This window comes from Sebastes fasciatus, chromosome 1 (assembly GCF_043250625.1).
Source record: "Sebastes fasciatus isolate fSebFas1 chromosome 1, fSebFas1.pri, whole genome shotgun sequence".
NCBI lineage: Eukaryota > Metazoa > Chordata > Actinopteri > Perciformes > Sebastidae > Sebastes > Sebastes fasciatus.
In genome coordinates this window covers 27,527,220-27,539,202 of record NC_133795.1, presented here as the reverse complement: position 1 = coordinate 27,539,202, position 11,983 = coordinate 27,527,220, and the positions used below count along the sequence as shown (strand labels likewise).

The window sequence follows — 11,983 nt, the reverse complement described above, 5'->3', positions numbered from 1 at the left end:
TCTTATGTTGTCCACATCCAAAAGGCACCATTTATAAGGGTTTTATTTAAGTAACTAATCACTAAATTAAAGCATAATGATTCTTTTAAAGGGACTGTTTGTAAGAATCAGAAATGCTTGTTAACAGCGACACCTGTGGCCGTTAAGTCAATGAAAGTCAGCATCGGGCTCGCGCTTGCGCGCTCTAAATAGACATGAACGAGCATCGCTCAATACTGTGAGGCGACACACGTCAGCTAAAAGCACAATATCACTCTATATTTCACCTGCTTGGCAGTAATGTTAGCTGACCAGACGAAGGTCTCTCCATGAATCACTGCTGATCCTAGTGTTGGCTTTTCCTGCTTCAGCCCCGCAGCAAGTAACGTTATCGTCTCCCGACCGCGGCCGGAGAGAACAGGGGAGACACCGGCACCCGGTCGGAGACGATAATGTTTCTCGTTGCTGAGCCCCGTCACTTCACAAGACACGGAAAACCTCTGTTGGTCTGGAGGAGCTTCATCATTTATTTCTGCATAAAAGTCCACTGTACATTCACTAGATATTCTCAGAGCTAAACTAACTCTTCTGCAGTGTGTAGTGAGCGTGCATGAACGTGAGGTGGAGCGAGCTGAGTGAAGGCAGGCAGGCAGGCAGAGGAGGAGAGTACAGCAGAGACTCCGGCCCTGGAGACCAAAGCACCGTCTCCCCCGTGTCCTCCGACCGCGGCCAACACTGTTCAACAGACGGGCTTCACTAGATAGAACTTTGCGGTTTTGGTGCTTCCGTGTAGTTTGTGTTGGAGTCTGAGTCTGAACAGCGTAGCCACACGCGAGCGCGCATGGGACACTGACCTGGATTGATTTATACGTGTAAGAAGTTACAAACAGTCCCTTTTAATAAGGCACTGATTAGAACAACCAAATCCCTTTGATCGTTGAATAATTGATACATTAAAGGTCTTATTAATACCATTTTTATGTAGTCAAATAATAATAAAAAAATACTTCCACAGAGCTTTTAGAAAGGTGCGTTATAAAACTATGGCTTTTCTTAAAAAAAAATAATTCTGAATAAAGCATTTTAAAATATTTGATGGGTCCAAAATGAATGTTTTGTTTATCTCTGTGGAAGATATCTGACGTTTGGTTCCCACTTCTAACAAGGCTTGTCAGACAATAGTATAACAACGTTGGTATCACATGTCTAAGTCTCACTCCATTCGACCATAAAATATGCAGGGTGCCCAACAAACTGACAACCACTTGTTGTGAAGTAAATGCAATGGAACGGGGGAGGGAGAATGCGATATCTAGCCAATAGCACCTTTAAAGGTGCATTGTGTAGGATTCGGCAGCATCTAGTGGTGTAGTTGCAGATCGCAACCAACTGAGTACCCCTCCGCTTACTCCTCTCTTTCCAAGACCTCGCTCAGAGGCCATCCTTACCATAATAACACTACTTTACGAGCAACAGAGGTCAGACGGCTGTATACTGTATACTGTATATAAGATGTGGGCGTAGTCACTGTGGCGTTATCCATTGGTTTGTGGACTGCCGTTGAAGCCTCGAGTTTGGCATTTTGGCCGTTGCCTTCTTGGTTTTTGGCTGTTTCCATGTTGTTTTTTTGCAACCGGAAGCGACATGAGGGGGTGGAGCTAATGGAAGTGGAAAGTTTCGGAAATTTCCGAGTTCACCACTTGTGACGTGTTTTTTCATGTTGACAGAAAATGGCGGAAATTATGGAAGTTATTTTTTCGGTGCATAATAAGTTATTATATTGTAATTTTAGCCGTATATTGCTTTTCTTCATAATTTAATAATAGGTCTGAGGAAAATGTTGATATTCCCAACGGCCTCATCTTTCTCCTCTGTCATTATGCCTTTGAATTTACTGCATTATGTTACCCACTTGCTAGCTTGCTAAATTGTTAGCCTCTGTGTCTTCTAGATTCCGACAGCAACGTTAATATTGCCGATGCTTAGCAGCGGTGTTCTCACGACTTAACCACTTGAACGCCAAGCATATCGTGTACATGACTTCCCATGTTGTAAACACAAGCTCACGAGTTTCATTTGAAGGCAGCGTAAGTACAACCAAATGATTGAATTTTGTTTAGACATTTTCAGGCAACCAAAACGGTTATAATTAACTTTCATGAACTGAAAACACACTGTGAAAGGGTTAAAGTTGTAAGACGAAAACACAGACAACTCCCAGATCGGACAACGCCATGGTAGCGACCTGTCAATCACAAGGTAGCCACGCCCTAAAGCATACCCTGCTTTATGGTCTATTTGACTCTAAATGGGACCATAATTGAAGAAGACTTGAAACTAGCAATTGAGACCATAAACTCATGTTTACAATGTTTACTGATGTAATAAATCAAGTGAGAAGTATGCTCATTTTCTCATAGACTTCAATACAATCAGACTTCTTTTTGCAACCAGAGGAGTCGCCCCCTGCTGGCTGTTAGAAAGACTGCAAGTTTAAGGCACTTCAGCATTGGCTTCACTTTTCAGACCCGGAGGTTGCCCACTGGTGGCGCCACGGTTTCGCACTCTGCGGCTCACGTTACCACAGTTGTCACATGTCAGAGAACTATGGTGGCCTTCAGGTAACGTAAACACGTGAAAGTCCCTCTCTAGAGCCAGTGTTTGGTTCGTCCATTTCTGCTAATAGATCCCCTGAAATCTTACACACTGTTCCTTTAATGATAAGTCATGCATTATAAAGGCTACGGTACATTCACATTTACTCAAGTTCTATACATAAGTACAATTTTGAGGGGCAGTTTTATTTCATTGTACATTTTACTTCACTATATTTACACTCCATGGCCGCGTAATGAGGCACAATTTAATGTAATCCAATACAACAGATCTGCCACAAATTTAGCATTTCGGATAATTATGATGTTCAGTATTTATATTCATAATGGGTGCCTTCTTAAAGAAGTACTGGATGTTTTTCTGGAGAGCAAACAAACTGATAACGCGATGACAGATCTCTAAAACATGGTTTGAGGTTTACGGAGGATTCTTAGGAACATGACATCATGATTTGACACATGATTTCACAACATTTTATTACACATTCCCGATATGCAACTGTAGCAGAGCATGAGTAGTACACTGACTCATCACTTGTTGCACTATACAGTTGTATCAGCAGCTCGGTTTTAAGGCCCAGTAACCATATTTCACCATATTCCCATCATCACTGAAACACAGCACCACTGCACGGTTAATTAGAGCATGAAGGAGCATCAGACTAGAGTCCTTGTTTAGAAAGAGGAGCAGCACTAATGGTACGGGAAGAGTAGCCTCTAACTGTGTTGCATAATCAACTTTATCTGAGGTCACAGTCCATCTTTCAGCAGACAGCGCTCAAGGACTGAAGCTGGCGTGATTTAATGCACCAATATTGATTGTTTTTTGCTTCTAGAAATCAGCGTCGGCAGGTAAACGAAACATCCATCGACCCATTCCTGCTTATTCCAAACGTCAACACAACACTACTCTTCTATTTGTGATATTACCTTTGTTAGCCTACTGTTCTTTACTGACTATAAATCACTTAACTTTGTTTTAAAAGATACAGGTGCCTACAGTAAGTTTATGATCACCCTATGTGCTCAGCTGCATTGATACTCATTTGTAATTCATTTGTTATTAATTATTTTAGTTGTATTTTTGGAGGGAGTAAAAGCAGAACCAGATTACATGACAGTACCAGGGTAGTTGTGTCTTTGTGTGTTTGTGTACTTATGTATTTGTTTATTAATTACAGTGGTGCAACAATACTGAGTATGTTTACTCAAACAGACCTACTTTTGATGTATTTGCACTTTATTCTACTATATACTTTTACTCCACAACATTTCAGCATCAGACCCAACATTTACTCGCATTTAAATACAAATCTCAGCTACTTGTACTTTAATTGAGCATTTCCATACTATTCTACTTTATGCTTTTACTCCATTACATTATTTGTTATTATACGTTACTTGTTATATTGCGGATTAAGATTTTACATACAAAGTTTAGGATGATTTATCAGCGATAATAATGATATCATTATGACAATGATATTATATATAACAGTAAAATGCTCTCGGAGACCATTTTTCTGCATTAAGTATTTTTACTTTTGATGCTTTATTTTTCTAATAGTATTTGACAGTACTTTTACTTTCAGGAGAATTCAGACTTGTACTTGTAACGGAGTATTTTCACAGTGTGGTATTGCTTCTTTCACTTTACCCAACTGATTTTACATACAAAACCTATTTATTATTCATTAAATTATGCAAAAGTTATTTATTTAAAAAGTAGTATAAGTACTTTTACTTATATTTTGTATTTTCTATGCTTTATTGCCATGAAACAAAGTGAAGTAAAGTAAAGAGATCACAGTCAGTGATGAGGTTGTGTGCACTGTATTTTGTTTGCACCTGTGTGTGTTGTCCACTAGATGGAGCTAAAGTGTTGCAAGAGAAGAGTCAGTTTGAAAACAAAGAGGAGATGATGCTGTAGAATAGATGCTGTAGAAGAGGCTCATATGAACCTATCATTATGTTTGTTGACCTTTTAAACAGATGGGAGTTTTGTCTATCTTGCATTTTATAACAGACAGACACATTGTAATTCTTCGGCTCAGCAGGAACACAATTCATGTTCATCACCATTTTTTGTAATAACAGCTGTTTTATTGCTAACTCGACATGCTGGCAAGTGATAAAAGCAAATGAAATGATTTCCTTTGCCCTAAAGGATGGATTAAAAAAAAAATAATACATTTTATTTCCTCTCTCAAAGATGAAGTGCTCTCAGCATCCAGAGGCAGTGGATGAAGATTTAATCTCTCTGCTGATGAATGACCCACTACTTCCTGTCAGAGGCTGCCGAGGCAGAATCACAGAGAAACATGTTTCTGTGATACGATGACCAGATCTCTGCAAGGAGGTCAGCGAGCCATGTGATGTGCAGATCATCAGGAGAAAAACAAAGGGAAAAAGAACACCTCTGGGGTTCATATTTCATTGTGTGACAATGCAAGACGAATGCACTGCAGTTAGATCTACACTGCAAAAAAATCTTCATTTTAACAAGGTTTTCATGTGGTCTCATATTTCCTTTGAATGTGGTGCTGGCTCACAGGTTAACAGGTACTGTAGTCAGCAAAGAAACACACTCATAACAGCAATGTCATCTTAATCTTAAGGAAGGCAAGATGTACTGAAATGTTGATCTAAAGAATTTGCATTAGTTGACAAAAGTAACTAAATCTATTTAGTCAAGTGCTGTACTTAAGTACAATTTTGAGGTACTCGTACTTTACTGGAGTATTTAAATTTTTTTCCCACTATCACACAATTGTACATTTTCCTCCATTGCATTTATTTAACAGATATAGTTACTACTTTTCAGATACAACAAGCAAATACAAGACAATGTATTGTTACATATACGTAAACCAGTGGTTCCCTTACAAAGAAGCAGTGTCTGGTTGGGACCCCTTAAGGCACCAACATGCTTCATCAGAACTGCTTGTGAGATGGTAAAAAAGCTTCGGAAACCTCCTCCACCCAAACCTTTCTCATGTCAGAAAAGGGGGAGCTGTAATTTTCCAAAAACATCAATCCGCGACATTCACTTCACACCGGGATTGGTCAGCTGTGCACAGGCGAGAAAGTAACCAGGGGTTGAACTTCACTCTCTAGCTTTCTTTTTTCATTCTTTGCACCACTGTTTCTGTCACTTTTCCAGTGTACAACCAGGTCGAACCCTGGATGTCTGAGGGGCAAAAAATAAAAAGGGCACAACTGCATGTGGTGGGGCACCAGCACGTAGAAAGTTTTCTCGCATGGAGGGCAGCCTATATGGCACTGCGTCATGTTTTCCTTCACTGGAAGGGCACCCGAGAGGGCACTTTATAATGATGTCTTGCACTTTGGGTCACCCTAGAGGGCATCATATTTACATATACATTATATTATCATATTTTATCTACCTTACCGGCATTTGATGTTTTCCTGATCCTAGACATGCTCACACTGAAACAAGTTCACACTGACAAATGGACAAAGTCTAATTCTTGAGACACAGTTCACCTCACAGACTCCTGACAGCTCAGCTAGTAGAGAAAGAGCTTTACAGTCTGAAGGTTGTTGAACCACTGGACTAAACTACCTACATTTATATAAAGTAGTTCAAACTAGCTCCACCTCAACCTGCTTCAACAGTAAAATGCTACCTATACATTGATGCATCAGTATTAAATCTAATAATGTCATATGGTGGTATAACACACACAGGGCTTATTTTTTCTGCAGAACGAGAGACTTTTGATACTTTACAGTAAGTATGTTTTGCTGATGATACTACGGTACCTTTACTTAAGTAGTACTTTGAATGCAGGACTTTTACGTGTTTTGGAGTCTTTTTATATTGTTGTACTGTTACTTAAAATATCTAAACACTCATCCACCACTGTTAAAAAATAAACAGTTTGAGTTGTGACTTTCTCTTCCTTTCTTTGAATTTCGTTGGAGAACATACAGTTTGCCCTTTTATTTGATCCAATCTATTTTCACATGTATTGAGATTTCTCTTATACAGTAGGTGACACAGAAAAACATTATGTATTGATAAAAGTCGATTTTTACTCATCTTGATGGCACATTTATTCACTTGTGTTAAACTTGAACGGCTGACCAATAAGACAATGCACGTTCTATATGGTAATCTTTGCAGTGTAACGTTGGCTTCTTTGATTGTACTCTCACTGTTCAGCCTAAATTGAGTTCATATATTCTGACTTTGTGTGGGCATTATTTCTTTCTCTGGCTACAGCTCCCCACTGGCATCTGAGTGAGTTGGTGAAGTTGGAAACTCCATTAGGACGGGCCCCTGATGAAAACCCATTAATGGCCCTGCAATCGGGATTGAGGTTGGGGGAAAGACCTGGCAGTGCAGCCGCACACAAAGCCATAAAGCCTGATGTAGCCGCCTCTCATCGAGCATCTGCGGCCGAGGAAGAATAACTGTCCCAGTGTCTGCAGACCTGTTGAATTAAAGGGGGCATTAACTGCTGCTTCCTCTGCATTATTGATGGCCGGCTCCATTCCTGAGGCCATTACGCCTCCTATTTTTCCTCTTGCAATTTTCTGGTAGACGTCCCACTGTCTTCAAACACACTTCCGCAGCGAAGGCGAGTGTGGGTTCAGGCAGAGGGCTCGCACTGCTCCCTGCAGGGTGCTGTTATTTTAAGCTGAACCACCACAATCAATGTCTGTGCCACACAGCCCTCCACAACTGTTGTTCCCTGTGTGTGTGAACTGAAAGTAATCACAGGATGACAAGCATGGGATGTTGAGTGTTTTGCAAGGTGCCACCTACAGTAACAAGGCCTAAATGTGGTTTCCTGTGTGAGATGACAAAACACATGTGTGTGTTCCTCATTCCCCCCAGTGGTGTGACCTCAAAGAGACAAAACCAGAGACTTTTTCTTATTAGATTTTGATGCCAAATGATCCCTAACCAGGATTACCTTATGACTCACCTCAGCTGCCACACACATTTGTTGTTGAGCTCTCTCACAGAAGCTAATACTGCTGGCTTTATCTGCTCTCACACAGCTTGAGACACCTTACCTCACGGCTGACCTCATCCTGTCATATGATTTAATGAGCAGAGCTGTGTCACAAACCACAGTGTCAGGGGTATGACAGGATCGGTCTATACAATGCACTAAAGATTAATGAGGTCATCTCCTCTTCCAGTGTGTGTGTGTGTGTGTGACAGAGAGGGCGGAAGACACTTGATGACTTTGGGAATATATTAAATGACATAAATAGAATCAAAATAACAGCTTTTCTATTCACAGGCAGTTGTGAAGTGATGTGAAGCCCGGCTCTGGTCTACATATCTGCTTTGAATTGTATAGCTCAGCCCGGTCAATGATAATAGCCTGCCATTTTTTGTATTTGGTCTCTGGGGATTTGTGTATTCTGCCCTTTGATTCTGGTCGCATGTGTGTGTTTTGTGTGTGTGTGTTTGCAGAGAAGTCTATGAGGTAGATGGCTTTGGCTTTATGATGATAACACTCTCTGAGGGTGTCCAAGATCAATCAAATCCAAACCCAAATGCTTGCCTCGCATCTCCATGGGCCATCTCAAAGGTTGGTATTGATTATTCCACCCGTTCCTGCCTTTCGGAGGGCCAGACGAAAGAGACTGCTTGAGAAATGGAGAGATGATAATGCAATTAGAGAGGGGGAGAGGGGGGGGGGGGTTTGTAGACTGGGCAATGATGTTTGAGGAGAGCGGAAGTTGAATGTCAGAGACAAACAGATGTATTATGATGACCTTGGTGAGTAGTCAGGAGCCTAACGCATGTCATAACAACAGGCAACTTCTTCTGAGTAAGGGACTGTGCACAAATTATTAGGGGATGAAGGGTGGTCAATAAATAGGGAGGTTATTCTCATTTTTATTTTTGCTGCAGGGTAGTATGACTATTTTTTGGGAGAAGGTTTAAGAGTGGTTGTATTTTCACCATTTTGTCATGTTTATCATACATATAACTATTATTATTTTTTTAGTCATTATTTTGGGATACTCTGGGGAGAGTAGTGAAGGAGTGTGGATCCACAGAAAATATAAAAATATATTTTTAGGTGCTTTTTTATGAAATAAAATAGAAAATTCAACACTCCCCTCGACCCAAATAATTTTCATACAGTCCCTAAATCTTTTTTTAAACATACCCACTGATCCAAAAAAAAATAGCTTTAAGCACTTTATCCAAAACCATATCACATCATAAACTTCCCTCTTTTGGTTTGTTTGCAAAACATTTCCATCAACATAAGAGCAGAGGAAATAGATAAGAAATCACATTCAATTTATTAATGAACCTAAAAATAATGTTACAATGAAGCCATTTGTAATAACATTTACTTTGCTGCCATCTTTAATTAATAGGGCACACACAACCATCCGGATATCATCATCTGAAGCTGGGTGAGATGATAAATGTCTGCACTACCTCCTGTCCTGTCACCACCACAGACCTCCACTGGGTGGCGCTGAAACACCAGCAGAGCAGCAGCATCAGCATCCTCAGCATCACTTACACACGCTGCTCTCTCTCTCATCCTCTCGGACACATCATCAAATCCGTTTCTCTCAACTGCACGAAGACGCTGCCAAACTGCAACTGCAAACCTGGAAGGAGGATTGTAATAATAAAAAAAAAGAAAACAAAAATCCTGCTTGCATGCAGACAGTATGAGAGTCTGTGCAGCCGCCGTGTTGTCGCTCCGGAGGAGGAGAAGTTGTGAGTCAGAGCCGGCGGAGGACCAGCAGCAACTTTTATAGACTTTCAACTCCACCGTCTGCAAGTAGCCAGCAGCCGCACTTTACACTTGTTTTACTCGGGGATGGAGAGCTTTGACATTTAAGACCTGTTTTTTTAGGTAATGTGTTGTCGACGAGGGCGTCTTGAAGCGACTAGGAAATGGCATTTCTGTGAAGAAGAGGTCTCTGGGTTTAGTGGTTGACTATGGAGAATAAATGAGAGGGACGTTCCGGGGGATTAATTGACAGCACAACGACAGGTAGGTCTCTGAAGATGTTTCTGTGGTGCATGTTGCACATTATAAACTGTATCATGTGTGAAGAAATCACTGACAAACAATTTAAACTGCGAATTTCGAACAGCCAATCAGACAAACCTGATAATAAACTGAGCCTATCGATTACACTATTGATTGCTTCCATTATGATAAATAGTTATTAACTTGTGAGACACTCTGCAAGCTGCTTGAAACTCTAATGACTTGAGGTGTTGTGCAGGTGTGTAGCTGTATAGGCTGGGAAATGTCCATCTTATCATGCTGTCTATTTCATTCAAAATTAAACCATCATTGGCTGCTTAAATTAGTCCAAAATCAAGAGGGATCTGCAGGTTGCTCATTTTGGGTGCATAAAGAAACTTCATCTTTATATGTATTTGTTATTTTTAGAAACATATGTAAAAGGCAAATGTGTGTGTGTGTGTGTGTGTGTGTGGTCTCATCAGTATGCAGACAAGTTAGTATATAATCATGGCTTCAGATAAGAAAAATCTAAAATATTTAACTGGATTTATCACTGCTAATCTGTGGAAAAACTGGCATGAAATCATCTCTCTCTTTGTCATTCTGCTCATATCATCTATCTATCTATCTATCTATGTGATGCAGTTATGTCCAATCTGTATGCAGCTTCTTTTTCAGTTTTTTGGAACCCCTCAGCCCCAAAAAAGTAGTGCATAATATTTCTATATCAGTGTTTCTATCACCTGTACTGTATGTTGATAAAGGTAACCCCCAAACATACTAAACATGGCTCCCCACAGTAAGGCTCTACAGTGAATCGGGACCTGGAGCTGACTTCACAGCGTGGGCCGTGTCCTCCATCAGTGTGATTCCCCTCAACTCCAACAGAATTATAATAATAAGAATAAAAAAAGCAGCTCCAGTTATAATCGGCTTGTTTGTGACTTAAGGAAAGTACAATGCTGTTATCTTGTTGGATTATGTTTTGAGAAGACACGGATGGAGTCCCTAATGGAAAGTGGCTCTTGTGTGTGCTGTCACACTGTCTACACTGACTGTAGATATTTATGATTACACACTCCGCTGTGAATATTTCTTTCTGCAACACCTCCCCTCTTCATTCCCACTTGCTCTCCTCTTCTTTTTTTTTATCCATCTCCTTGTTCACCCCGTTCTTTTATCTGCCCTTCATCCCCTTGGCAAGCCTTGTGCGGTCAGCTGTTTTTTTTTCTCCCTCTTTCTTCCCCTCAATTAGTGCTATCAGCGCATTTCATCCTGCGGAATATGGGCATGGTAATAACCTTACACTCCTAATGCGGGGGTGATACAATTCTGCTGTGATTAATTGAAGTCCCCTCAGAGAGTCAAAGGAGGTGTAGATCTTCCCCTTTCACACTCACTGACAGGCAACCCATTATATTGTTTTATAGATCGCCGTCAGTAGCCCTTGAAGCTGCCTGCGGCCCACTGTTGTTCTGGAGGGTTTTATTGTGCCGTGTTATTGGCTGGTGTTGCTGACAGGCAGAGCAAAGGCCACCCTGGGATTACTGGAGATGGGATCCCTGTGACAGTTCCACTGTATTTGATAGCAACACACTGGAAACTTTGAAAAAGATTTGTGCGCTCTGCTGTGGTTGTTGTAAAAAAAGTGGGAATTTGTTACAGAGCTAAAGGCTTAGAATAAACTTGTACCTGTAAACATCCTGCCACAGTAACCTTGCCAAGCAGCACTGTGACATTCCCAAACAGGTGGTGAATCAAAAATGGTTGCCGTTTTGATGACATTTAAACCTGCAGCAGGCAGAATATTTTTGGCATCATTGGGCAAAAATCCCATAATAACCTTTCAGCATATTGTAATTCAAGTGTTCTGAGAGAAAACTAGACTTCTGCACCTCCTCATGGCTCTGTTTTCAGGCTTTAAAAAATCCTGTGACTGCAGACTTTGGCCAATCACAGGTCATTTCAGAGAGAGCATTTCTATTGGCTGTGCTCCGGCTGGTGGGCAGTGCTTGGTATTTGCTCAACTGATCTCAACATGGCTGCCGAGTCACAAACTTTGTCATTTTACAGCTAAACAGTACACTACCAGATGTTTCTGAAAACATTTGAGGTGAGAAATAGGCATTAACGTAACATAATATTGATTCATATGTGATAAGTGCTGCCTAGTTTGACCGTTTGATCGGAGTTGGCGAGTGATTGACAGCTGCTCAGAGACGACAGGCTCCATCTCGGCTCTGATTGGTTGTTTTCCTCCGGTCTATGAAATCTCGCAGATGCCATTAGGAGCACCGGAGGACACAGAAGCACACATGATTTTTTTTCCAGATTACCTGTCTCATGCTCTACTGTCAGGATATCGTGACCGTTTTATAAAAATAACTTTTT

General features: G+C 40.8%; 1 protein-coding gene across 1 annotated transcript in view; it reads left to right on the top strand.

Annotated features, from left to right (window-relative positions):
- Positions 1-9,111: 9,111 nt before the first annotated feature.
- Positions 9,112-11,983, top strand: part of tafa3a (TAFA chemokine like family member 3a) — a 114,357-nt gene continuing 111,485 nt past the window's right edge. The window contains exon 1 of the mRNA XM_074651742.1: positions 9,112-9,610. The gene's annotated coding sequence lies outside the window, so the exon portion shown is untranslated. The remainder of the gene's footprint in view (positions 9,611-11,983) is intronic.